Source organism: Pinus tabuliformis, chromosome 3_2 (assembly GCF_031772625.1).
Source record: "Pinus tabuliformis cultivar Carrire ecotype Pingquan chromosome 3_2, CPIR1, whole genome shotgun sequence".
NCBI classification, from domain to species: Eukaryota; Viridiplantae; Streptophyta; class Pinopsida; order Pinales; family Pinaceae; genus Pinus; species Pinus tabuliformis.
The window spans coordinates 844,063,351-844,072,339 of record NC_142302.1 but is presented as its reverse complement, the minus strand read 5'-3'; the positions used below and the strand labels follow the sequence as shown (position 1 = coordinate 844,072,339).

General features: G+C 34.8%; 1 pseudogene; it reads right to left on the bottom strand.

Moving 5' to 3' along the window:
* Positions 1 to 356: 356 nt before the first annotated feature.
* The window catches only part of LOC149183303 (kinesin-like protein KIN-14T), a 36,023-nt pseudogene continuing 27,390 nt past the window's right edge, over positions 357 to 8,989 (bottom strand).

Below are 8,989 nucleotides of genomic sequence, written 5' to 3'. Positions count from 1 at the left end.
ATTGATCCATCTCGGGAAAAATCATAGTTTTGGCATTCCCTGATAATGATTTTTTCCTTTCATTACTCAATTGCATTCTCTTTTTCGTTATGCCTGGAGTTTTGAATTCTGCATCCACTGACTTACCTCAGATGCAACTACAGGCTGTGGCATTCATATATCTGGGCAAGCCCATAGACCCTTGTGCTACATTCCCTCATTCAATATTGTATGTCATCTTTGTTTCTTGACTAGCTTGACTGTCTGCTATTTCTCTGTATCCTAAGGATGGATCACTCTTTGCAAGATGTTTCTTCTTTTCTCTCAGAAGAAACTCAACGGTTTGAATATTGTTTCTTGCACTTTGGCATTCATCTTCAAGGCATCTCATCTACTTCATCAGTTCGACCATGTTTGCTTCTGTCTAAACTTTGACTTCCTGCATGGAACAATAAGAATAAGCATGGTACTCATTCCCTCAAAAATTGGAATCAGTTCTATGATAAATTTCTATAACTAGGAATTCTATGACCACTAGACAATGACAAATAAAAGTGTTCAATGCATATATGTATCACACCCAATATAAGGAAGAGGGAAATAGACAAAGAAAAAGAAGAGTGCATTTCATATATGTAACACACCCAAGACAAGAAAGAGAGAACTTGACAAATGGTTTTTATTCTAAATGCAACATAAAGCTATTTGTTGTATGACAAGTCCACTGATTGTACCTCACAAGAGTCAGATGTAAACTAACAACCCTCAAGAAAATATGCATGCAGCAATATCAAAGACAAGAAAGAGAGAACTAGACAAACACCAGTGTGCATTACATATATGTAGCATAACCAAAGGCCAAGATAAGGAAGAGAGAACTAGACAATTGGATTTTATTTTAAAAGCACCATAAATCTGGCTGTTGTATCACAGGTCTACTGATTATACCTCATAAGAGTCATATATAAACTAACACCACTCAATAAAATATGCATGAGGCACTGGTTGTATACAACGCTCTTCGGATAATAAACCTTTTCATAGAACATGCTTGTTAAATACCTAAATAGAATGAACACGAGGCTTCCTTCTTTTTTCCCTTTACAAGAGACCTAGACAAGGTTTGGGCATAAGGATTTACATAATATAGTTCTCGTCCAAGGTGAACCCCCCTTTCTCTAGTTGCAAAACTCAAAGAACAAATCGTCTCACTTAAATCATCTGCCTTAGGACTAATATGGACAAGCATCAACGTTTTTGAGTCTTCTCCTGCATTTTTTCAAAAGAACATGTTTTAGAATCTCAAATTAATGAAATAAGACACCATAAGTCCATGTGCAGAAGAACCAAGAAAACAAACCTTCATGGCATACAAAGAGAACAAATGGAAAAAAAAAGTGAATTGGTTACCTATTGAGTCTCTTAGGATTTGCGTAAGTTTTTTGTTCCTACACATGTAAAAATTTATATAAGTAATCACTCTGTAAAATCAAACTGCAAAATGTATCAGATGTAGCAAACAGACATGAAACCAAGTACTCCTTTTGAGCTTGCAATCAACAAATCAAGATTTTGTTTGTTTTTTTACACTATAAAGACCACTAGATTTTCTCACCTCAGCAATGCATAATACCATTACAATATGAAATTCTCGAGTATGAATGCAGATCTCCATAGGAATTTTATCCATGCATCCCTCCCAACACGAGTAAATATATTAAATTAAATTACTATTTCAAAATAGACAGAAAAGTGTTGATTAATATTAGGAAATATGAAATTACAATCCACAATCAAGGAAGCTTTCTGCAAGCTCCAAACCCTAAATATGGTGGCACAAGCAAGCTACCAAACTCAACCCAGCAATAATTCACCAAATTTATCACCACCTCCTCAGTTGGAGTATCCCTTACAATGGAATCCTTTTTAACCACTGAAAGAGGCACATAACAAACTGTGATTAACTTATTCTAATTCAATAATACATTTTCATGTGTAAAAATGTGTGGAGCTGGTGGGTAGGTCTAAACTAGCCTAATCACTAACATTCCAAGTATTGTGGTTTCTAATACTGACTAAACTAAATAATGTTGCTAGTAAGTACAAAATTTCCTTAATTTCAGTGAAATGCCTAATCACTTAACTAAACTAAACCCTACACTCTAACGACAGTACTTTTAGCAATTTGTTGTTAATCTCAACAAAACTGTATTATTATAGGCAAAAGATAAATGAGTAAACTCTATAAACCTCAAGGAATTATTATACATGTTTCCCTATTCCTCAAGTGCCAAAAAATTAGCTCTATTTTTTCCATTTCATGGGCTCTTTATAGCCTTTATATGTAGCATGCCTTCTTTTTACAGATCTCATAGGAACGTATTGACTAAAACGGATCCACATCTTAGAATATGAAAAATGTAGAATCCCGATTCCCTTACCAATGTGACAAACATACTTTGGAAGCTTTGCATGAAACTAGTTGCACCAAGTGGTGCATTCTACAACCCAAGTGGAGAGATGTGCAATGTTTGTATGTAACACTTACATTGTTGACCTTTTCTATATGGAAGGAAAACAAAAAATTTGATACTTTAATGTTCAGTTATGGTATAATAATAATATATCACGAGAGGATAGCATTTTTAACCAGCCCAGATGTGTCCTAACCACATATCTAAGAAACACCAAGAGAGATCAAAGACCTCTAGGTGGAAACCTTTCCTCAGGTATTTGCACTTTAAAAAAGTTTTGCACCCCAAGGGACTTTATCCATCTCAACACTTTGATAGATTCAAGATAAATATGCACCTAGGCTAGTTAAGTACTCAAGAGTATTTACCTATAATGAATGCGAGCTTGCTTATTCAGTAATGCACTAATCACATTACCAAGAGCTGAGAGGGACATATTTATCGCCTTCCCTTCCTCCATAGTCTGACTTGTGGCCGGTGCCTTTTGAAAATGTTCACTTCTACCAAGATATGCCATCCAAATCTTGCTGGTATCTCTGTATATTTCTAGAGCACCCGAGCAACTAATAGAAATCCTGATTAAACTGTAGACAATAGAAGAATTACCTAGATGAATGAATGCGACTAAATCCCATCTTTATTGTAGGTGCAGATGATAACAACAATTAGCTCCACCCTTTACTTTGTGGGGGGACTTATCTTCTTTGGTCCACCCTTTTTCTAGATATGCTTTAGGGTTACTAACTTAGATTTAGATTTAGGACTAATTTCCATTTTATTTTTGTTTTTGTTGCTAGATGTATTATGCACTCCCTTTGTAGCTACTAGTGTATGTAGTAGTCTCCACTCCCATTGAGTCGGTTTTGGTCATTCATGGACATTAATAAAACTTCAAATTCAATTTATAATTATATTCATTGTACCAATCCAGTATTGTCATTCAAAAGAGTTGTGTACCAATGTGATCTACTAGATGGCTCATTGACATTGGTCCAAGCTCTAGATCAAGCTCTGCTAGCTTTGCTATACAATTTTATTTCTTGCCTGAAATTGGTCATAATCACTTCCCTTAGGTTCTCAATCTAAATTGTACCCTTTGCATCCATTTGGATAGAACCATTGAATAGCAAGAAGAAAAACACTTTGATTTAATTACAACTCCATCCACATTTAACTTTTGAAGAAGGATGCCATGTTATGAGTGTAAAATATCATTTTGGAAAAATGGTCTACTAACTTTGTTGATTGAGAGGTAAGTAAATCCCTCAAGTGTCCCGTGTATAGTTCTAGAATGCTAAATGAAAATGTGAAGCTAACGGTCCTATGCAGAGAGACCTGATGAAATAATTCTTGTATCATATGGGGAAAGATCCCAGGACAATCTGGCATGCCTTCCTGCAAAATTTTGACAAGAATCAAATAGCTAATACCCTAATTGTATCCCCCAAGTGGTTAAGAAAAAATACCATCATTATAGATGCCTCAATGAGAAGTCCAAAACAGAAAATACCAACCATAGTAAAAGATTTCTAGTCCCTATCTGTCCATAGGAAAAAATGCATACATTGTGTCCATCCAAAGCTGATTTGATAATTGGCTCCACTTCTGTAAAGATTTCATCTGTAGAATTGCAAGAAACATTTTTTTATATAATGTACTACTTATATATACTGATGAAAAAAAAGTGAAGCTTCTGTTAAACAATAACCTACATACTAACTGCAAAATATAGTGTTTTTTGTGCACCTTGTGAAGCACCACGAAGGAAAACCTTGTCAAAGTTGTATTCTTTAGTTTTCCCTCCCACCAATTTTATAACCCCTTTGTCTAGATCAGGAACTACAAGAGGCCCAGGTATTTCCTACTTCTCACTAAAGAGGAAAGGCCTCACTGGACAAAAAACACAGATGTTTCCTGCATAATTGAAAATGTATGATTTCAAGCATGAAAATCATGGATCAACTTTGAAACCATCTATGCCATCAAGAGAATCTTACTAAGTAGATTAACTTCACCAGGCTAATTGAAGGTCTAAAGTATTTTTAATGACTTTACTAAGGTGAATGAGAAAAATATGCAAAATGGCATATGACTGGTATGGTTCTCAATTCAAGTCAAGCAACATGAATGGGTCAAATGTGCATAAAGAAAGTTACATGGGTTGTGTTTCAGAAGTGACTTTGCAGTAGCACCTGCAGAGTTTTCATGGCATACAAAACCTATAATTGGAGGCAATTTGATGCCATAGCAAAATTCAAACAAATACTTTATGAATGTGGTCACAAATGTTCTGTGTGCTTGGATAGTTTGTTTCGAAGTAGAGAATGATAATGTCCATATCAAACCAAAATGAAAGGTCTATAGGATAAAATTATATTACAGAAAAAGGAATTCTTCAATACACAAGTCAAAGTCTGACAGAAAATCCCAAAGAAACAAAAAAACCTCAAATTAGAAATGGTGTATATAAAGGAAGTGACCTATCAAGCACCTGAAAAGAAATAAGGTGTAAACACCTAAAATTTCACTTGAATCAATATAAAGGAATTCTATTAATGTGTTTTGGGCTACTTTTAGCCACAACATAGAAAGACTGCTCTCTTGAAGCTTGAATTTTGGTGTGATATGTTGTAATGAAGTAGGAAATTCAACAAAACCTTTCCAAAATGAAGAATGCTTGGATCAGATGCAAACTCAAGCCTCCTTGGGGATATCAAAAGTCTATCGAAATTGTGAAGCCAGTGCTCTATACCTATTTAAAATTTTGTAGGAGCAAGGTCAGACACTTCTATTTGTATTCTTCAAAACAGTTTCTTAGGTATATATATATATATATATATATATATATATATATATATATATATATGTATGTATGTATATATATACTTGTGCAACAACCACTTAAAGGAGTAAGGGTTGACTTGTTTGAGCCAACCTACAAGATGTATTGAAACATATTTCATGGAGGACAAATTTATAATGTGTTTTGAATCAATTTTTCTATATGAAGCTGATCGACGTTATTGCAACAATTAGGTGCTGACCTCTGTTTTGGGTGAGTTATAGATATGAGAAGTAGAGCCAAAGCCTATTTGGGAGTATTGTTGGTAGATTTGTATGTTGAGCATTCATCTGAGAATATTTTTCCCACATTGGTGGATGCCTGGAAGTCTTATGTACATGATGAGAAGAGTTGTTCCACGTCTTGAAAGTTAGATGTCCACTCTAAAGCCCCTATGCTCATTTTTTAACAGGGTTTGGGATCATTCTTGATAGGATTGGAGGAGAAGACCCACCACTAAGGGTGGATAGTTTAATTTGGACCCCGTTCTTTTACTTTGGACGACACCTAGTGAGTTTCCTGGCTAATTTGTAGAGGATAATCACCTTTGAAGGGTCTTTGAAGGCTGGATGCTACACCAAAACCAGTTTTCCCCTCATTTGTTGGAGATGGATTACTTCTTTGGGCCTACTACCTCTCCTGTAAGAATGGGTACATATGAACACTTCACAATATTTATAACCATTATTGTAAGCCCAAGGTCATGTTACTATTTGGTCAATTTAGTGTCCTAAATTGCTCTACATAAATTATCAATTCGGGTATCATAAACTGATCAAGTGTAGTGCACTGTTTGTGCTAGATAACCTTTCTTACTTTGTTGTTTTTGTGTTCTATGATGTTTTGGGGGGTTTTTGGTCTTTTAATACCTAATGATTCACAATGTTATTATCGAAAACTTGAATCTAATATTTTGTAAGGACTACTCAAAATCTAAAAATGAAAACATAGTTTCTATTCCTATTTTATCATTCTTTCCAAATCATGATTTAAGAACTGAAAGTGAAATTTGTAACTAATGCCTAACTAATTACATAAATAAAAATAAATGAAATACTTAGTTACTCTACCTCTCAATTTTGGGAGAAAGTCTCCTTGGGATGACATTTGAGAAATTATGTACTTCATTAATCTAAAAGAAAGCAAATATAGTGATGCAGAAAAGACTCATTGCATAAATGAAATGCTCAACCACTTATTTTAGGATGAATTATCAACTTGAAGGGTTTTTTAGAGGCATTCATTAACACCATAAGGTAGTAAACTTAAAAATAAAATGGCAAAGATAGTAAATGGCACTGATCAGTCTAATTAAGAATTTAAAGATTAGTAAAACAGTGAATGAAGAAAACTAGATTACATTACTGAACTTCATCTTCTAACTATTGATAAAAACTAGAAAGAGATCAAGAAAAAGGAAGCTACTCTAAATTATGAACACTGTTAATAAGAAAATGATGGAAACTACATTATAGACATTGTTAGCAAGAAAATTAACAAGAAGAAGAAAAATAAAATGAAATGAAACCTTCTTTAGTGTAGGGCCCTCTACAACTGATTAGGCTACACTTGCTCAATCAACTCCAAGGAAACTCCTTTAAATTCTCATAAAACATGTGATCTTCATATTAAAAACAGGGACACAAAATGACTAGAAATTACAGAGTTGAGAACTTGATTTCACAATAAAACTATCACTATCACTACTAACTTCTATAGTCCTTTACACATGTATTTATAAGAAAATCCATATAACTGTTTATGGAGAAAAACATGCTACAGTCAAACACGTAGGAGACAGGTATGCAGATTTCTTCCTCGACTATTAGAGACATAAATCCAAGACATGGTGGCTATTGGATTTGGTTGTATAGGTGGCTGCTGGAGTCCGTAGGTATAGGTAGCTATTTTAGTTAGCGCTTAGAGTCTTGTTAATTACCACGACATAGAGTCTTGCTACCTTCGGTCTCCACGTTTGACTTATCCATTGACTGTAGTCTTATGCTATCTCCTTTACTGACCTGGGCTAAGTGAATAGGAGAATGTCCATGTCACGATGATTTCCAAGCTGCTCATGTAGCTAATTTCTCCTTCTGACACCTGGAACCTGTTAAGGCATGAAGGTAGCTGCGGAATAGCCAATTAGCTGCATAATACATTGTGTTCCATAGCTAATATACAAAAAATTATTCAAACAAAAAAACATAAAAGCATAATATGTAAATCACTAAATGTCCTCCTTAAGATAGTATATATTGGTCACTTGTGATGAGAATGCATATTTCTCATGGAAAAACAAGGAAAAAGAATGAAAAGGGTTGCTGTGGAAAGAGTAGTTTTGAGGCTCAACATACCCCCACTGCAAAATCATCGCATGTCCCCATGCAATATTTCCAAAACTGTGAACTTTTTCCTTTATTACATCTGCTCAGATACCTCTACCAGTACATCTGACTTTCTTCTCTTGCTTTTCTTTGAAGTAACAACCATCCTTGGGTTCTTCATGAGAAGTATGTACTTGAGGTTGATCACTATTTTGTTCAAGTTTTTGTTCTTCCTCTTCAACTTCCTATTTTTCTTGTACCATAGGCCCAAGTGCAGTATGGTATTTTCATGAATGGCTTTGTACAATTTTCTTTGTTCCTTTAGGGCTTCATTTTCTTTCTTAATATGCCTATTCAATATCTCCAACTCATAGATTTATTGTTTCAGTGAGTCAGTCAAAGGTTCCTGTGGACTGACAGGTTGTTCTGGATTGGCTAAGGAACTTGGATCCATTGAAGTATTTCTTTTCTCTAATGACTATATGTAGTCTTAGATTTGTTGCTGTACTAGATCTATGCCAGGAGAGGCTCTGCTTGGGCTGCCTTCAAAATTCTGTGGAGGGGAGTCTTGTGGACTGTGTTAAGATGGAATATTATCAAGAAACTGAACTAGGGTTTCTTCCTCTAAGTTTATAAAATGGGCTTCTTTTGAAATTACCTTCCTAACCTTACCTCAGAGTCTAGAGCTCCTTCTCAGGTTTTGGAAGCTTATGGTTTCTTCCCCTGTGTCCTTCTTCCTATTTCCTATCCCCTTACTTTTCATGATTTTATCCTTATTCTTGGTCAGTATTTTGGAGAGTAACTGTTCATCTTCTTGTGGTGATTAAGGTTTAGGAATTTCTTCATTGATTTCTTTAGCTCTCTCTTTCATTTTTCCTTTCTGCTTCCTATCTTCTGGTTTAGAAGCTGTCTCTGCACCATTATTTTGTGAGGAGTTTGGAATGTTGATATTTCTACTCCTACTTTTCTTGCCATGATTCTTCTTAGGTGACTCTGGAGCATCCTAGAAAAAAATTCTTACCAGGAAATCTTCCCATGTACCCCCTATACTTCTCAAATGGAATTCAACTAGTATTTTCACTAATCCATGATGATACATAGTTGTTTCTATGGATTCAATTTTCTTTTGAACATTTGTAGCCATCCTTCTCAGAATGTTTACAAGGAAGAAGGGAAGGTTGATGGTTCCATTTGCTAAAAATTTCATTAATAAGTGTATATGGTAAACATACATAGACCCAAATCTTCCTTCACATGTAATGATTTTTTGCAATATTAACAACATATTACTACAATTGTTCTTGAGTGCAGAAATAGGAATTCCCTTTCTAAATATTGTAACATCCATACTTGGGTTTCTAAGGATCACC